At 45.2% G+C, this 20,039-nt stretch overlaps 1 pseudogene; it reads left to right on the top strand.

Moving 5' to 3' along the window:
• Positions 1-9,475: 9,475 nt before the first annotated feature.
• On the top strand, positions 9,476-12,803 carry LOC149276422 (proprotein convertase subtilisin/kexin type 4 pseudogene; annotated as a pseudogene).
• Positions 12,804-20,039: the final 7,236 nt, after the last annotated feature.

Here is a 20,039-nt window from a genome sequence, read left to right as displayed (position 1 = left end):
TGAGACAGACCGGGTTACAGCCGAGGTGTGTGAGCTGGAACACCAGCAATGGCAGTTAGAGTCTGCGCCTGCAGACTGGAGGGATGATTTCTCCCATCCCCACTTTGAAACTTACTGGGCACAATACTGGACAATGTGGGATATACGAGTTCCACTCCTGGGGGAGAACCCGTTGCCGGAGTGGGAAGAAGAATTGAGAGGTCTCATATATGCAGAGCTCGACCTCCAGAGCCGCTACCAGGGATTCTCCCAGCACTTAGCAGGTGAAGACCACAGCGACCCTCTGATGCTGTATAGCCCCGTCGACCCAGGACTGATATATGATGCCTTCCAATTTGACTCGTCCTTCGGAAGCCCCTGCCAGTATCGCAGGGATACAATCTGGGACAACCGTGCAGAAGTCCTGGTTTATACTATTCCCCCCGATCTGGAGGCTGTTATGGATTGCCTGGTCCAAGAGGAATGGCAGCTCGAGAGGGACTATAAAGAATTGCTGCGGAGAGTGGAGCTCCAGGAGTTACAAGGAGACTGGGAGCATGATACTACAACTTGCGGGAGTGGGACCGAGGTCCTCTTCACCTACTCCTCGGCCCCTGCCCTGGCGAGAAGAACCGAGGTCCTCGCCAGCAAAAAGAAGCGGAGGAGGAAGCCAAAAGCTCCGACCCAAGTCCTCACCAAACCCTTATCTATGCCCGTAGAAGCCAGGGCCCCAGATTGTCCCCCTGATTTCCCGAGTGTCCTGGAAGAAGCCCGGGTCACTGCCCCAGAGGTTCCCTATGAAGTCCCCGGTGACCCGGTAGAGGCACCATTCCCCGACCTAGCGAGGGCACCAGAGGGGCTGCCGAGTTCCCTGGGTCCTCTCAGTAGCCTGGCGCAGGCCCTGGTTCCTATCCCTGTGTTTTCCGAAGTGATCCCTGATTCCCCAAGTGTCCTGGTAGGAGCCCAGGTCACTGTCCCAGAGTGTTCCTCTGACTCTCTCCGTGCCCAGGCAGAGGCACCTGTCCCAGAGAGGAAGATCGAGGGTCTGCTTAACCCTCCCGGTGGTCCAGTATTGGCACCTGTCCCTGCCCCGGAGTATTCCCCTGGGTCCCCTGAGTACCCCGCAGAGCTGCTTAGCTCGCCCAATAACCCTGTAAGGGCACCTGTTCCTGTCCCAGAGTGTCCCCTAGGTCACTCCAGTGTCCCGGTAGAGGCCTCGCTTACTACCTCTACGTGTTTCCCTGGTTCCCCGAGTGCCCCCGGCCCGATCAGCAGGGTTTTCCTTCCATGCAACCGCCCTGGCCTGGCAGCTGCCCCAGACTCAGTTCCCAAGACTAGGGAGCAAGAGTCTCCAGGTGCCCCTGTTACCCTGGTGAGGGGGATAGCCATGTGCCCCCGGCTGAGCTGGGACCGTCCTCCAATTCACAGAGGACTACTGACTATCTTTTTGGGCAACCGGGGCCCTGGCCCACCTTCAATGGATGCTTCTGACAAAGGGGGCCATGAACTAAGGCCTGCACCTTTGAACTTTGTCCACTCGGACAGCCTGCAGCAGACCCGTGTGGATCTGCCTGGTCTGCCGGACCGTTGGTCAAGGGGGAGATCTGTGACAGGGCCAGGCTAGCTGGCTCATGTGTCATATGAAGTTTAGCCGGGTCACGGAGCACTTTTGTGTCCGGTTCTGTATACCGTGACCCGGTAATATATTATATTGTGTTTAGTGTGTAACCGGCCCAGAGACTGATGTGGATTCAGCCCCAGCCTTCAAAGAGACGATCCTATAATCTGGCTGGGGCTCTTAATCAGCCAGCACAGCCCTGACTGCCCAGACGGCACCCGCACTACAGGGGGGATAACACAGGTGGGGGAACCCATTGTATTCTGTAATCCCCTCACCTGATACATCCCCTGTATACTGATGGGATTTGTGATGGGATGTGGCTGATGGGATTGGGGGCTGGGTTTTGTGTTCATTGAATTAAGGATCTATATAAATTTGGTTTGTTGTGCAATAAAGAGTTCTTCTTCTTGGTTTACTACGAATGGTGGTCTGGATGATCCGTGGATAGCTGAGTGCGATCCGTATGAGGGACTGACTGGTGATTCCTCAGCCCTCAAACAGGGGTACCCAGCCTTGGGTACGGTGACCCTGTAACAGGGGGTTAAAAAGCATATTATGGGGCAGAGTGGCATATAGGGAGGTATAAGGCATTTCACCTCCCTATATGCCACTCTGCCCCATAATATGCCTTTTAACCCCCTAAATGCCAGAGTGGCATATAGGGGTATAAGGCATTTCTGGTGGCAGAGTGCTCTATACAATGCCTTTTAACTCCCTTAATTCCACTCTGCCTCCTGGAATGCCTTATACCTCCCTATATGCCACTCTGCCCCATAATATGCATTTTAACCCCCTAAATGCCAGAGTGGCATTTAGGGGTATAAGGCATTTCTGGAGGCAGAGTGGCACATAGGGGGTCAAAAGGCATACCATGGGGCACAGTGGCATATAGAGGGTTAAAAGGCATATCATGGGCCACAGTGCCATATTGGAGTGGCAAGCCTGGGGGCAGATGTGCGTAACTGGGGGACAGGTTGGAAAATACAAGGAAATAAAAACAAAAAAAATATTTTTCTCAATCATAGCTTTATAAAAAAAATAGTTTACATGAATTAACATTTTCTGGTAAAACTTTTTTCCTTTAGGGTCGTCTTATATTCAGGCTTTTTCTTTTTTTCCTAAATTAATATTCAGATTTGGGGGGTCGTCTTATAATCAGGGTCGTCTTATAATCGAGCAAATGCGGTAGTTAGATTAGATGGAATTATTATTACCCTTTATCTGTTCAGAGAAAGAAATTAAGATGCGCTGTACAATTAAATTGGAGCAGTTAACACATTAGTAGTTGAGAACCCTGCATGTGAGCCATTATCACCCTTTATAGCATTTTAAACAATTGCTGTGTTTTAGGGAGTGACAGATGAATGATTAAATGTTAAATGGTTAAATGTCCAATGTAATAAGATGTTTTGTGTTTTTTTCTGGAGTCAAACTAAGTGAAATGATATCTTTTTTTTTTTCCCCCTACGGAATGACAGCACTGGGTCAGTGTTCATAGGAATAAAACGTAGATTTTGGTACACACATACTTAGTACAGTCACAGGTTCTAAGAGTCAGATTAAGTGAAAATATAGCTGTGTGCTAGAGAATGACAGATGAATCCCTATAGGGTATAATAAGAGAAAATAAGTTGTTTCACTGCCGAAACGCTGTGGCATATCCTATAGGTCGTCAGCACACATTTTCCCATTAATCTCTTCCGTGTCCCCATCTTCTTTCTTGGTCATCTTCTTCCTGATTTCTGCTCGGCTATGCTGGCTGGCGAAAAAGGTATGAGGACATTGAGAGTGTGATAGTGAATGGAGCACTAATAATAATAATAATAATAATAATAATAAAAAAAAAAACTAAAAAAAAACCCTGAATCTCATCCAAACCGAAAGGTGCAGGAAAGGAAAAATTGAAATTGTGTCCAAATCATTTTTGGTCCATGTACTCAAGTCTAGTTAAACATTCAGTGATTAATATGCCCCCTTTAACTGCCTTGTATTGTATTATAAAAAATACAGCATGCTTTTTTTGGATGAGGCTGGCAGAGATAGTTTGAGTTTGGTAGAATTATGAATATTATGTGTTTTATTAATTTCATTATAAAATAAAAAATTAAAACCCCTATATTATAACAGAAAAGTGTTAATTGGTTCTCTGCCTTAATAATCTTATTATTATTATTATTATCTTTTATTTATATAGCGCCAACAGTTTACGCAGCGCTTAATACAATACATAAATTCAAGGGGTCTGACGAGACAAACCGATACATTTGGTGGAGAGGACCCTGCAAGCTTACAATCTTGAGGGAATGGGGTGACAAACATAAGGCACAGAGGAAGGGTGAGAGGTGGTGTGGGGGTATCAGTGATGGGGTGAGAGGTAGTATGGTGGTCGTGTCAATGACAAGGAAGTTCTAGAAGCTAAGATGGTAGATGGTAGTAGAAGTGTGGATCAGGGGGTCGCGGTGGATGGAATCTACTTGGTTTTTGCCAAGGCGTTTGACTCGGTTCCACACAATAGGTTAATATTCAAACTGAAGGAAATTGGCCTAGATGCAAATTCTTGTTCTTGGGTAGAACATCGGCTTAGAGGTAGAGAACAGAGAGTTGTTATAAATGGTAAATTTTCAAGCTGGTCAAAAGTGGTAAGTGGTGTCCCTCAGGGTTCTGTTCTGGGACCAATTTTATTCAACATATTTATAAATGACCTGGCAGGAGGCATTGAAAGTCATGTTTCTGTGTTTGCAGATGACACAAAACTAGGTAAAGTTATACAGGGCGAGCAGGATATTAATGTGCTGCAGAGGGATCTAGATAGACTGGGGGACTGGGCACTCAAATGGCAGATGAAATTCAATGTAGATAAATGTAAAGTTATGCACTTCGGCAGGCCCGGACTGGGACAAAAAATAGGCCCGGGCATTTAAGCCTGAGCAGCCCATATTAATTTATTTATTTATTGTTAAAGCCCACCCTTCATGTACCATCTTTGCATTTAATCATTCACACAAATCATTAACACATTCATTAATGCAGTCTCACAAATCATTCAAGCAATTCATCCACACATGAATTCATTAATTGTCATACGCATTCACACAATTCATCCACACATTTATTCATTCATTCATTCATATACGCATTCACACTACCCCCTCTCCACATCTTATCTGCCCCTTCTCACTATGTAACCCCCTTCCCCACTTCTCACTGCACCCCCCTCCCTCACCCTACTTACCTTGTTGCCGGAGCAAGCAGCAACTGCGACCGCGCCTGTGGCAGGGCAGGATTGACTTAGGGGCTGATGGAGCTGAAGCTCCAGGCCCCCACCTTAAAATAGGCCCAGTCAGGACCAGACTGGCTGGTCCTATATGGCCACATTAATGCAGAGCCCCTTAAGCCCGCCGCAACTACCCCCTCCTAACTATCTACCCTCTCCCTCTTTAAAGTTCTGCGGCGGGGTCCTGCGGCGGGGGTGCAAGGCCTCTGCCTCCCAGCTCTGCCACTGTATGGAACAGTATAGAATGATGGGAGTTATGATGTACTTTTAGAGCATAATTATATAATGAAAAATTCATTGGAAATGGTACAGCATAACACCCATCACTCTCACGCATTTACCAATCCACACGTACATCAATCCACACGTATACACCAATCCACGCGCATACACCAATCCACACACATATATACCAATCCATACATATATACCAATCCACCCATATATACCAATCCACACATATACCAATCCACACATATATACTAATCCACACATATACCAATCCACACGTACACACCAATCCACACGTACACACCAATCCACACGTACACACCAATCCACACGTATATACACCAACCCACACGTATATACACCAACCCACACGTATATACCAATCCACACACATATACCAATCCACACACATACACCAATCCACACGTATATACACCAACCCACACGTATATACACCAACCCACACACATACCACACAACACGTATATACCACACAACACGTATATACTAATCCACACACATATACCAATCCACACACATATACCAATCCACACGTATATACCACACAACACGTATATACCAATCCACACACACATATACCAATCCACACACACATATACCAATCCACACATATACCAATCCACACATATACACCAATCCACACATATACACCAATCCACACATATACACCAATCCACACATATACACCAATCCACACATATACACCAATCCACACGTATATATATACCAAACCACACATACATACCAATCCACTCTCACTTAATGCTTTCCTACCTTTCCTTTCTTCTTTCCCTCTTCTTCAGTTCTTCTGTCTTCTCTGTCTTCTTCCGGGTCAGAGGGCACGGACAGCGGTGGGCGCGGCTTCAGTGATGTGCGCCGGGATCTGACAACAGACCCCGGCGTACAGCAGCTGTTGCCGCGCGGCTCACAAGGGAGCGGTATCGGAGGTCTTTAACAGACCTCCGGCTCCCTTGAGTGATTACTCAAGGGAGCCGGAGGTCTGTTAAAGACCTCCGATACCGCTCCCTTGCGAGCCTGCTCCTCCAGCGGCGGACATTACTGTCCGTCTCTGGAGGAGTGCCGGGTGCCGCAAGTCGGCACCCCCTGATGAGCGGCACCCGGTGCGGACCGCCCCCCGCCGCGTGGCGCCCTGTGCGGTCGCACACCCCAAACACCTGATTAAAACATCAGGTTTTTTTTTCCAACTTTATTTAACAACCTCCATCCACATGGAGGATGTTAAATAAAGTTGAAAAAAAAACCTGATGTTTTTATTTAAACCCTGTGCGGCCGCAGACCTGTAAGGCCGGCCTTGGTGGGGACTTCCCGGCCCCCTAGAGTGGCGGACCTGCAGTTGCGGCGGGCTTAAGGGGCAGGTGCCCCTTATGCCCTGCGTTAATGCGGCCGTAGGTAGGGGCCTGGAGCTGCAGCTCCATCAGCCCCTAAGTAAATGCGGCCCTGCCGTGGCCCGGCCCACCGGGCAAATGCCCGGTGTGCCCGATGGCCAGTCCGGGCCTGCACTTCGGGGTAGCGAATGCACAAGCAACCTACACCCTAAACGGTAGTGAATTAGGGGTAATGACAAATGAGAAGGATTTGGGAATTGTTATAGACAACAAACTAGGCAACAATGTGCAGTGTCAGTCTGCGGTTGCTAAGGCCAGTAAGGTATTGTCGTGTATAAAAAGGGGCATCAAGTCGCGGAATAAAGATATAATTTTGCCTCTGTATAAATCAATGGTAAGGCCGCACCTTGAATATGCTGTGCAATTTTGGGCGCCTTTTCTAAAGAAGGATATCATAGCACTAGAAAGGGTGCAGAGGCGGGCTACAAAATTAATAAAAGGAATGGAGCAATATAGTTATGAAGAAAGGTTAACTAATTTTAATCTGTTTAGTTTAGAAAAACGTCGCCTCAGAGGGGATATGATAGCATTATATAAATATATTCGGGGCCAATACAAACCATTGTGTGGAAATCTGTTCATAAACAGGACTATGCATAGGACACGTGGTCATGCATTTAGACTGGAAGAAAGGAGATTTAGACTAAAGCAGAGGAAAGGGTTTTTTACAGTAAGGGCAGTAAGGATGTGGAATTCTCTGCCTGCAGAGGTAGTTTTATCAGAGTCTGTACAGACGTTTAAACTGCAACTGGATGGATACCTGGAAAAACATAATATTCAGGGATATAATCTTTAATTATGGGGAAACAGCTTATTGATCCAAGGAGAAATCTGACTGCCATTTTGGGGTCAAGAAGGAATTTTTTTCCCTGGTAAGTGCAAAATTGGAAAGAGCGAAGCCAGGGTTTTTTGCCTTCTTTTGGATCAAACAGCAACAAATTAACAGATATAGGAAAGGCTGAACTTGATGGACGCATGTCTTTTTTCAGCCTATGTAACTATGTAACTATGTAACCGGAGCAAAAGTGGTAGATGTGTTAATTTTTGCGTTTTAATCTAGGATGGTGGCCATTGATTCGAAATATCCTCTAGACTGTAAGTTTACGGACCGGTCTCTATTTACTTAACGTAAATGATCGTTTTTAATCTGTCAGTTCTAGTTTTGTCAGACTCTGAATGTATGGACTATAGGAATATATTCTAAATATATATTATATTATAAATAAAAGATAATATTCTTGATGTTTTTCAGCACGGAAACACGATCAGCACGGTCAAAGTGACAGTGTCCAGTTTACCGTGGAATGAGGAGAACTCTGGTCTCGTATATATATAAAGCTTTCGCATGAAGAGGACGTGTTGGCGGGTCACCGCCTGTTACCAGCCGCACTAAACATGTCGGTGTTTTAGCAGCAATCAAACGAGGGACTGGATTATAAACAAAACCGAACAACAAATACAGTGTTTTGTTTTTAACGTATTTATTTCATGCTTCTAGTGCCGTTCTGTACACCCAGTGCCCTCCGCGCGGTCTGCCATCTGTACCTCATCTCAAGGAGCTGCCGTGTTTGTGAGGGCGAAATGTTCACCATAAGCATACATGGAAGTAGTTAACCCATTAAAACGGATAGTCGGCATAGAAAGTATAAATCAAGCTATTATGTGGCTTTTGTTTATATTATGACTAAAGATCTGAACAGTTTTCAATTATTACAGATTAAATGGAATATATGTATGTGCATAGATGTATAATAAATGTATGAAACGGATCAGGATTTTGTGTAGTTTTTCTCCTTAATAAAATTCCATGAACCCTGGTTGTGCCTCTCTCATCATGGAGGACATCCTTATTGAACCCACAGGTCCCCCCAGGGTTATATACGTGTGTATGCATTTGCTAACACTGTGGGTATCACACTGGGAAAAAAAGGGATCATTAAAACATATTTCACTTTGTACATGAAACATAGCAATGGGAATCAAAAAAAAAAAGAAACATAGGAATAGAGTTTGACTGCAGACTCGCATCTTCACTCAGGAGTCGGGATAACAATATGCCGATCCCATTCATATCTATATTCCCTTACTGTGTTAACCGCCACCACTCAGTCAGGACATACAGCTACATGCCATGGATTTGATGTTTTTATATCCGGAGCCATCTTGGTCAGTGGCGTAAGTACAGGGGCCGACCCTGCGACTGCTTGTCTTCTCGTGCCTTTTTTACACCATTTTGAACCCTTAATCACGTCGCTTCTTTAAATGTCACTTTATTACTCTGTTAGATTATCTTGATTAGAGTCCCCAAGGGTTTTGTTTATACTTGGCGTTCTCTTGGCAATATATATATATATATATATATAATTATAATTATATATATATATACTCTACCATTCAAAAGTACGAGGTCACATAGATCTGTCTCTCTTTTTGTAAGAAAACGAATGTTGTCTATTAAAATGACATGAAATGCATCAGAAATACAGCACAGGCATCATTAATGTTATAAATGACTGAATGATTGTAGCTGCGTTCCAACGGCACGTTGTGTTTAATCCAAGTTTAAATTTAAAAGGCTAATCAATAATTAGAAAACCCCTTTTGCAATTGTTACAGCTAGACATTTATTTTCCAAGTGACCCCACATTTTAGAATGGTAGTCTGTGTGTGATATATATATATGTGTGTGTGTGTATATACCGTGTATATATATATATATATATATATATATATATATATATAATCACACACTACTGTTTCAGAATTATATATTGACATCATAACTGTAAGCGTTGTCTAGCCGGCTTGTCGCTGAGAGTTCCGAGCCCCGCCCTGCTATTGTGATGTAACAGATGTGCCACGCCCTTCTACTGTGACATAGTGTAGGTTATAAAAGCACTGGCCGTTAGGCCAACAGATGCTTTTGTAAGCTGACAGTACAAGATGAGGAGCATAGCTCTGGTTTTCGTTGTTACTGTTCTGATCCATGTGATCTTTACTTTGGAGATTTACACAAATAGCTGGGCTGTGCACATACCTGATGGCTCTGTAGAGGCAGAACGTATTGCACAGAAATTCGGTTTCATCAACCTTGGCCAGGTGGTGCTTGGCAGTGATTTCTACCATTTATCTCATCGTGGCATTCAAAGGAAATCCTTCAGCCCTCACTGGGGTAGAAATATTCAACTGAAAAAAGAACCCAAGGTTAGCTGGTTTGAGCAGCAGACGCTGAGGAGAAGGGAGAAAAGACAGCCTAGTATGGTTCCCACAGACCCCCTCTTCAGCTTGCAGTGGTACCTGGGTAAAAATCTTGACTTAGGCATCCAGACTGCTTGGAACCGTGGATATACCGGACGAGGCGTGGTGGTGACCGTTCTGGATGATGGGCTTGAAAAGGACCACCCCGATCTCGCATTAAACTATGATCCGGAAGCGAGTTATGATTTTAATGACGACGATCCTGACCCTCAGCCCCGATATAACTCATCTAATGAGACCAACCACGGGACCCGCTGTGCAGGCGAGGTGGCTGCGGTTGCCAATAATGATATCTGCGGCGCTGGAGTAGCATACAACGCTAGAATAGGAGGTGTGCGAATGCTGGATGGGATAGTCACAGACTTTGTTGAAGCTCAGTCGTTGAGTTTGAACCCACAGCATATTGACATTTATAGCGCCAGCTGGGGTCCCACTGATGATGGAAAGATACTGGATGGACCAGGAGTGTTGTCTTCTGAGGCTTTTTACAAAGGAATACTAAATGGCCGCCGTGGCCTTGGATCTATCTTTGTTTGGGCATCTGGAAACGGTGGCAGGAATGACAACTGCAACAGTGACGGCTACTCCAACAGTATCTACACTGTTGCTGTTGGGGGTGTCACAAATCATGGAACAGTCCCTTGGTACAGTGAGGCGTGTGCATGCAAACTTACAAGCACTTACAGCAGCGGTGGTGGTGAGGAAGAGACTTTTATCACCACTGATATACGCCACACGTGTACAGATAAACACACCGGGACTTCAGCCGCCACTCCACTTGCTGCCGGGATCCTTGCTTTGGCATTGGAGGCAAACCCAGCTCTTACATGGAGGGATATACAACATATCGTGGTAAGAGCGTCCAGTCCTGCCCACCTAATGGCTGACGATTGGGTCATAAATGGAGTGGGAAGAAAAGTGAGCCACTTTTTCGGCTACGGACTCTTGCATGGTGGACGAGTAGTGGAGCTGGCCGAAACATGGGAGACAACGCAGCCTCAAAGAAAGTGCCTCATAACAATTCTGAGCACCCCTAAAAGAGTGCATTCAGATCTGATTTTGACTTACAATGTCACTGCCTGTTCTGGGTCCCCCAATCACATAACATCCCTTGAGCATGTCCAAGCCCAAATGACCCTCAGCTACAGTCGCAGAGGTGACCTGGAAATCTATCTTACCAGTCCTATGGGCACCCGTTCTGTGCTGATGGGCAAGAGACCACATGATACCAGCACTGATGGGTACAGAGATTGGTCCTTCATGACCACACAATCTTGGGATGAAAATCCATTGGGCCTTTGGACCTTAGAATTTAGGAACAGAGGAAGCTACACCAACCACGGATTTCTACATCACGTCACGTTGATTTTGTACGGGACAGATGAACACATGATGTCCAGGAAAATCAAGAAGTCTGTCATGAGAAAGTGTCTGAGGCGGGATAGAAATGGGTCGTGCATAGAATGTTTGGCACCATATTATACCTTTGGAAAGCTCTGTCTATCTTACTGCCCTGCCAAATACTTTAAGTCTACGCAGAGAGCGGAGGTGTCAGAGCCCAGCAGCTTTCACCTTGTTCGTTCTTGTGCCGCTTGCCACCCATCCTGCTTTACGTGTAAAGGGTCGTCTGCCAATAATTGCACTTCCTGTTCCCCTTTATACGAATATAATGGAAAAGACAACTCATGCGTAAGATCTGACTCCCCAAGTGTAGACTTACAGAACGCCTCATTCATCCGGATCCCTCAAACAACATTAGTGGCAGTGATAATGAGTGCGGCCATTGTAATGGTTATGGGAACGCTGGTGGTTTTCATTCACTGGTATCTGCGAAAAAGATCACGAGTAGACCCCAGTCCCGTCTGATGGGCAACCACCGTGCTCTAAATCAGATCTGGAATCTGCGCAGGGAGGAGATTTCCTCTGCTTTTGAACACTGATGAGGACAAATTCAACAAGGGAGAGTAGAGACCCAACCTGACGCGGATAGCACTGTTACACCAATAAAATTCCTTTTACTATTTGGCAAAAATACCTTTTCCTTGCTATATTTTACAAATTTAGATTTTAAGTACCTGGAAATTTTATGTTGAATAATAAAACAATTAAACCGTGCTCGCATGCTTGAAGGAAAAGCTTAGACCGATCTCAGATTTCATATCTTGTGTGGATTCCAAAACAAGAATCAAGCATTCTATAGCAATGCACATTGATTAAAGATTGGAAATACATCATTTTTATGTGACTTAATGTCACCACTGACATGTTTGGTTTTATTTTGCATTTAAGTGACTTAAAAGTTATGTAATACCCCAGATCCTTACATCACAATATAGAACGGAAAAGAAACACCTTCACGAGTGGGTAGGTCTTAAAAAATGAATATGAAATAAATTACAGTACCCTACAAATCTTGCTGCTCCCGCAGATCAACACTCCTCATAAGTGTTATAACAAATGATGTATAGGCAAAGGTCGGGGCGCATAGATATGTGGGAAAAAATAAAACAAATATAGTGTAATAAGTTAATACGAAAAAAATAAAAATAGAGATGTTTGTTGCACTCACAAGTGTATTAGAAATAGAAAGCTCGTCAAAAATCCATACTTTCTTTCGTCTTAGGAGCTTCTGTGTAGAAGATAAGAAACGAAATAGTGCAATAAAAAAGATATTGTTTAATGAATATAGATTAAAAACTTACAAACAAGTAGGCATAACAACTGGGTTATGCGTAAGAGCAGTGTCCTTTATAAAGATAAGTGGATGATCATCAAGTCCATGTAAAGTCCAGGTTTTCAATAGTTGTAAAGTTTTCCAAAATATCTCAACGCGTTTCACCAATTCTGGCTTCCTCAGGAGAAAATTTAAGAAATCAATCTGTATCCTGTCTGTGTTTTCGCGGTTCTTTTAAAGGTCCCGGCTCGCCGTCTTGTTCTATTTGCGTCATTTCAGGATGAAATAACGGCAGATGTTGTGGAACCCTCTGTTTCATTCTGTCAACGGGACTCGTAGTCGGCAGTATTCGTAAATCGGTAAGTGTGTAAAATAGATTTATACAGTTAAAAACATGACATATAGAATGTTTTTCATTTAACTATCTTTTCTAGTTACAGGGATATATCGGCAGAGCATCAAGGGACCAACAGAAGGAAAGACAGACAGGCTGATTCAAGATAGAAGACATCTGTGTATGTGGTTTGGCATCCGTCCAAACCTCAATAGGCAAGTGAAACAATGTAGCAACTTAGTAACAATATTAATTGGTACCAATTTAAAGATCCAATGTATTCAGTGAATGTATTTTTATTTTCTTAGGAATCTATCCTGTTGGACAGAACTCCCACACGAAAGAAGACATAAGAGAGAGATGTAGAAGAAAGTATTCTGATTGTACTCTCGCTAATTGATTAATTGAATGCTGTCACGATTATGTTACTGATATCCATCTGTTCTGTGGTTGAACAATTAACCTCAGATGGAACAAACATGGTGTAAAAATGATGTTATTAAAAGAGAGAAATCTTGTAAAAATATTGTTTAAAAATCATGTGTATAAAATCGTGTATATAAAAAGTATATGAATAAAAACGCTTATATGCAATTTTAATTAGTATGTGTGATAAAATATGTTGTAAATAAAAACTTAATAAAATAAATATAATTTAAAAAAGAAAAAATAAATTTTGATTGTTTGAAAAGGGAATTAATACACAAAAAATGAATGGATTCACAAAAAAATGGATATATCGAATTCTACATTCAATCCGTCTTTCTTGTAGGTTTGAAATTTATATATCCATTCAGTTTCTTTTCTTGATAGCATATCTTTTACATCTCCTCCCCGCCAGTGGGGGGATACTAAATCTATCCCTATTACTTTAAAATCGGAAAACGAGAATTTATTACATTTTATACAGTGTCTTGGGACATCTATATTCATTAAACAATATCGTTTTTATTGCACTATTTCGTTTCTTATCTTCTACACAGAAGCTCCTAAGACGAAAGAAAGTATGGATTTTTGACGAGCTTTCTATTTCTAATACACTTGTGAGTGCAACAAACATCTCTATTTTTATTTTTATCCTTACATCACATACAGAAAAATATTTTGTTATATCTTACAGAAAATATATTTTGAGCATGAATGTCTATGTGTAAGGGTGAGTGAGCATTGATAAAGTATTATATATTGGAAACAATATTTATTTTATTCAACAATCGTTTTGCTTCAGATAATAAACATATAGACAGTGTTATGAGAATCCACACGAATTCCGTACACAAAACAGATAAATGAAAAAGCGACAGATCACGAACAGTAGCGTAATCGCTGCCAGGAATAAAGATGGCGGGTGCGCATTGCTATTGGGAGGACGTGTCATCAGTTCTGACCAATAATGAGCGCGCATTCAGCCGCTAGAATGCGTGGACCAATCCCAGCGCTCTTTTCTCGCCAGTTGAGCAGGAAGCAGGAAGCGACGTTGTGTCAGAATGCTGTGAGGGACTCCGGTACGAGTGACAGGACATGAACCCGCTCCTGCTCCCTGTGTGTTTGGGGTTCGTGGTCGCCCCGCCGGTACAGAATGCCAAGGAGAGCCGGTTTAGTGAGCAGGTGACCGCATGCCTTTATGTTTAAATGGGCCGGTGTTGGGGCTCTTGGAAGTCTGTAGTACCGCCAAATACCTTTATTCTGCATCCGCGCTACCGGCTGTCACAGGTTTCACCTGCACATTCACACTCATTTGTAATGTTCGTGTTTGCGTGAATTAGTAATTATATGGCGTCATTAGAGCTCATTTATGTCATAAGAGAACTGAAACATGGTACATGCTAACAGGGAGGATAAAAAGGAAGGCCGTAGGCCGTAGACTATAATAAAAGGGGCATAAAAAGTGATTTTTTTTTTGAATTTTTATAAACCCTACATCTTAAAGTTTTAAGACTATTACATTCCTCTTAGGATGTCCTCCTTCTCATAGGAATGTTTTGCTATAATTCTTGTGTCCCGGAGTAACACGAGCACTTTGTATGGTCAGGAGATTGTTGTGTACACCCGTGTAGTTTACGGTGTTGCCGTGTTGTTACTGTTATGTCGGCCGTGTGGAGATGTATGCGGGTCCGCGCCTGTGTGCGCCGCTGGAGATAGCGGTTTGTGTGATCATTAGAGGAGGTTCTGGGTCCCTGACCGTTATTCACAGTTAGTGTGCCAGAAGGGGTCCGCGATGTGTCTGTTCCAGATATTCTATTATAGTGCTTGTTTTTTTTTCCTTCTTTTAAGGATCGACATTATTATGTATCTCCAGTGCTGAGTGTACTTTTGTTTTGTTTTATTATGTTCTGTGGTCAGTATGGCTAGCAGGTAATCTCTTTAGTGCCGACAGATTATACTTCCAGGAGGTCTGCCCTTTCCCATCTTTCTCTGGGTTTAGATGAAGAGCTGGTATTCTTTTTTGGTGATTTTTAATGGAATAACTCTTGAGGCTCTTTATCTCACCCATCTTTCCTGCGTTCCAACGGCACGTTGTGTTTGCTAATCCAAGTTTAAAAGGCTAATCAATCGTTAAAAAAACCTTTTGCAATTGATACATGAAAGTGACCCCACATTTTGGGTCTTCTAATCGGGGTCGTCTTCTAATCAGACCTCAAATAGAGGTCTGATTATGAGACTAAGATCCAGATCCCCCGCACCGCTGCAGGGGACCTGGATCCTCCTGTCTCCCCCCCCATACACACACTTACCGGTGCTTCCTGCTGTGTTGCCGGGGCAGCGATCCGCGTACACAACGTCCGCTGCAGCCGGAAGGAGGTGTGGCTAGCAGCGGGGGTTGTCTGCGTCCGTCGCGTATACCTTCCCCGGCTGTCAGAGATCAGAGTTCCTCGCACCGGTGCGGGGAACTCTGATCTCTGACAGCCAGGGAAGCTATATGAGACGGACGCAGACAAACCCCGCTGCCAACAAACCCCGCTGCAGCGGAAGGAGATGTTAACCCGCTGCCCCGGCAAAACAGCAGGAAATTGGAAGCACCGGTAAGTAAGTAAGTGTGTGTGTGTGTGTGTTAAATGGGGGCATAGGGCATTTCTGGAATGCCTTATACCCCTATATGCCACTCTGGCACTTAGGGGGTGTGACAGGGCCAGGCTAGCTGGCTCATGTGTCATATGAAGTTTAGCCGGGTCACGGAGCACTTTTGTGTCCGGTTCTGTATACCGTGACCCGGTAATATATTATATTGTGTTTAGTGTGTAACCGGCCCAGAGACTGATGTGGATTCAGCCCCAGCCTTCAAAGAGACGATCCTATAATCTGGCTGGGGCTCTTAATCAGCCAGCACAGCCCTGACTGCCCAGACGGCACCCGCACTACAGGGGGGATAACACAGGTGGGGGAACCCATTGTATTCTGTAATCCCCTCACCTGATACATCCCCTGTATACTGATGGGATTTGTGATGGGATGTGACTGATGGGATTGGGGGCTGGGTTTTGTGTTCATTGAATTAAGGATCTATATAAATTTGGTTTGTTGTGCAATAAAGAGTTGTTCTTCTTGGTTTACGACGAATGGTGGTCTGGATGATCCGTGGATAGCTGAGTGCGATCCGTATGAGGGACTGACTGGTGATTCCTCAGCCCTCAAACAGGGGTACCCAGCCTTGGGTACGGTGACCCTGTAACATTGGTTGGCAGCGGTGGGAAGAATCCCACGACTTGGGTGAAATCCAAACCACCAACTGGGATTGCAGACGAGAGACACCGAGAGAGCTCCTGGAGGTTTGTAGCAAAGGAAAGGCTACTCTGATTGCGGACTGGAGAGAGATGGACCGGCACCAGGATGCCCCAGAGGAGAGCCTCGGACTGAGTGCTCTACAAAAGAACATTCTTTGGCCTTATCCCTGTACCCAGGAGGGGCTACATCGGATCAAGTGACGGCGGTGATTAAAATGTGTCACCAGGAACTAAGCCAGAGTGGGTCTGTATCTCCCAGACTAGGGGAACAGACCGCCAAAATATCATACCAGGATATGCAACCCTTCCGAGACCCAGAGGATGAGACAGACCGGGTTACAGCCGAGGTGTGTGAGCTGGAACACCAGCAATGGCAGTTAGAGTCTGCGCCTGCAGACTGGAGGGATGATTTCTCCCATCCCCACTTTGAAACTTACTGGGCACAATACTGGACAATGTGGGATATACGAGTTCCACTCCTGGGGGAGAACCCGTTGCCGGAGTGGGAAGAAGAATTGAGAGGTCTCATATATGCAGAGCTCGACCTCCAGAGCCGCTACCAGGGATTCTCCCAGCACTTAGCAGGTGAAGACCACAGCGACCCTCTGATGCTGTATAGCCCCGTCGACCCAGGACTGATATATGATGCCTTCCAATTTGACTCGTCCTTCGGAAGCCCCTGCCAGTATCGCAGGGATACAATCTGGGACAACCGTGCAGAAGTCCTGGTTTATACTATTCCCCCCGATCTGGAGGCTGTTATGGATTGCCTGGTCCAAGAGGAATGGCAGCTCGAGAGGGACTATAAAGAATTGCTGCGGAGAGTGGAGCTCCAGGAGTTACAAGGAGACTGGGAGCATGATACTACAACTTGCGGGAGTGGGACCGAGGTCCTCTTCACCTACTCCTCGGCCCCTGCCCTGGCGAGAAGAACCGAGGTCCTCGCCAGCAAAAAGAAGCGGAGGAGGAAGCCAAAAGCTCCGACCCAAGTCCTCACCAAACCCTTATCTATGCCCGTAGAAGCCAGGGCCCCAGATTGTCCCCCTGATTTCCCGAGTGTCCTGGAAGAAGCCCGGGTCACTGCCCCAGAGGTTCCCTATGAAGTCCCCGGTGACCCGGTAGAGGCACCATTCCCCGACCTAGCGAGGGCACCAGAGGGGCTGCCGAGTTCCCTGGGTCCTCTCAGTAGCCTGGCGCAGGCCCTGGTTCCTATCCCTGTGTTTTCCGAAGTGATCCCTGATTCCCCAAGTGTCCTGGTAGGAGCCCAGGTCACTGTCCCAGAGTGTTCCTCTGACTCTCTCCGTGCCCAGGCAGAGGCACCTGTCCCAGAGAGGAAGATCGAGGGTCTGCTTAACCCTCCCGGTGGTCCAGTATTGGCACCTGTCCCTGCCCCGGAGTATTCCCCTGGGTCCCCTGAGTACCCCGCAGAGCTGCTTAGCTCGCCCAATAACCCTGTAAGGGCACCTGTTCCTGTCCCAGAGTGTCCCCTAGGTCACTCCAGTGTCCCGGTAGAGGCCTCGCTTACTACCTCTACGTGTTTCCCTGGTTCCCCGAGTGCCCCCGGCCCGATCAGCAGGGTTTTCCTTCCATGCAACCGCCCTGGCCTGGCAGCTGCCCCAGACTCAGTTCCCAAGACTAGGGAGCAAGAGTCTCCAGGTGCCCCTGTTACCCTGGTGAGGGGAATAGCCATGTGCCCCCGGCTGAGCTGGGACCGTCCTCCAATTCACAGAGGACTACTGACTATCTTTTTGGGCAACCGGGGCCCTGGCCCACCTTCAATGGATGCTTCTGACAAAGGGGGCCATGAACTAAGGCCTGCACCTTTGAACTTTGTCCACTCGGACAGCCTGCAGCAGACCCGTGTGGATCTGCCTGGTCTGCCGGACCATTGGTCAAGGGGGAGATCTGTGACAGGGCCAGGCTAGCTGGCTCATGTGTCATATGAAGTTTAGCCGGGTCACGGAGCACTTTTGTGTCCGGTTCTGTATACCGTGACCCGGTAATATATTATATTGTGTTTAGTGTGTAACCGGCCCAGAGACTGATGTGGATTCAGCCCCAGCCTTCAAAGAGACGATCCTATAATCTGGCTGGGGCTCTTAATCAGCCAGCACAGCCCTGACTGCCCAGACGGCACCCGCACTACAGGGGGGATAACACAGGTGGGGGAACCCATTGTATTCTGTAATCCCCTCACCTGATACATCCCCTGTATACTGATGGGATTTGTGATGGGATGTGGCTGATGGGATTGGGGGCTGGGTTTTGTGTTCATTGAATTAAGGATCTATATAAATTTGGTTTGTTGTGCAATAAAGAGTTCTTCTTCTTGGTTTACTACGAATGGTGGTCTGGATGATCCGTGGATAGCTGAGTGCGATCCGTATGAGGGACTGACTGGTGATTCCTCAGCCCTCAAACAGGGGTACCCAGCCTTGGGTACGGTGACCCTGTAACAGGGGGTTAAAAAGCATATTATGGGGCAGAGTGGCATATAGGGAGGTATAAGGCATTTCACCTCCCTATATGCCACTCTGCCCCATAATATGCCTTTTAACCCCCTAAATGCCAGAGTGGCATATAGGGGTATAAGGCATTTCTGGAGGCAGAGTGCTCTATACAATGCCTTTTAACTCCCTTAATTCCACTCTGCCTCCTGGAATGCCTTATACCTCCCTATATGCCACTCTGCCCCATAATATGCATTTTAACCCCCTAAATGCCAGAGTGGCATTTAGGGGTATAAGGCATTTCTGGAGGCAGAGTGGCACATAGGGGGTCAAAAGGCATACCATGGGGCACAGTGGCATATAGAGGGTTAAAAGGCATATCATGGGCCACAGTGCCATATTGGAGTGGCAAGCCTGGGGGCAGATGTGCGTAACTGGGGGACAGGTTGGAAAATACAAGGAAATAAAAACAAAAAAAATATTTTTCTCAATCATAGCTTTATAAAAAAAATAGTTTACATGAATTAACATTTTCTGGTAAAACTTTTTTCCTTTAGGGTCGTCTTATATTCAGGCTTTTTCTTTTTTTCCTAAATTAATATTCAGATTTGGGGGGTCGTCTTATAATCAGGGTCGTCTTATAATCGAGCAAATGCGGTAGTTAGATTAGATGGAATTATTATTACCCTTTATCTGTTCAGAGAAAGAAATTAAGATGCACTGTACAATTAAATTGGAGCAGTTAACACATTAGTAGTTGAGAACCCTGCATGTGAGCCATTATCACCCTTTATAGCATTTTAAACAATTGCTGTGTTTTAGGGAGTGACAGATGAATGATTAAATGTTAAATGGTTAAATGTCCAATGTAATAAGATGTTTTGTGTTTTTTTCTGGAGTCAAACTAAGTGAAATTATATCTTTTTTTTTTCCCCCTACGGAATGACAGCACTGGGTCAGTGTTCATAGGAATAAAACGTAGATTTTGGTACACACATACTTAGTACAGTCACAGGTTCTAAGAGTCAGATTAAGTGAAAATATAGCTGTGTGCTAGAGAATGACAGAT

Source organism: Sceloporus occidentalis, unplaced genomic scaffold (genome assembly GCF_023333645.1).
Source record: "Sceloporus occidentalis isolate IW3139 unplaced genomic scaffold, rSceOcc1.0.p SCAF_240, whole genome shotgun sequence".
NCBI classification, from domain to species: Eukaryota; Metazoa; Chordata; class Lepidosauria; order Squamata; family Phrynosomatidae; genus Sceloporus; species Sceloporus occidentalis.
The sequence above is the reverse complement of the archived record's forward strand: the minus strand, read 5'-3'. Positions and strand labels throughout refer to the sequence as shown.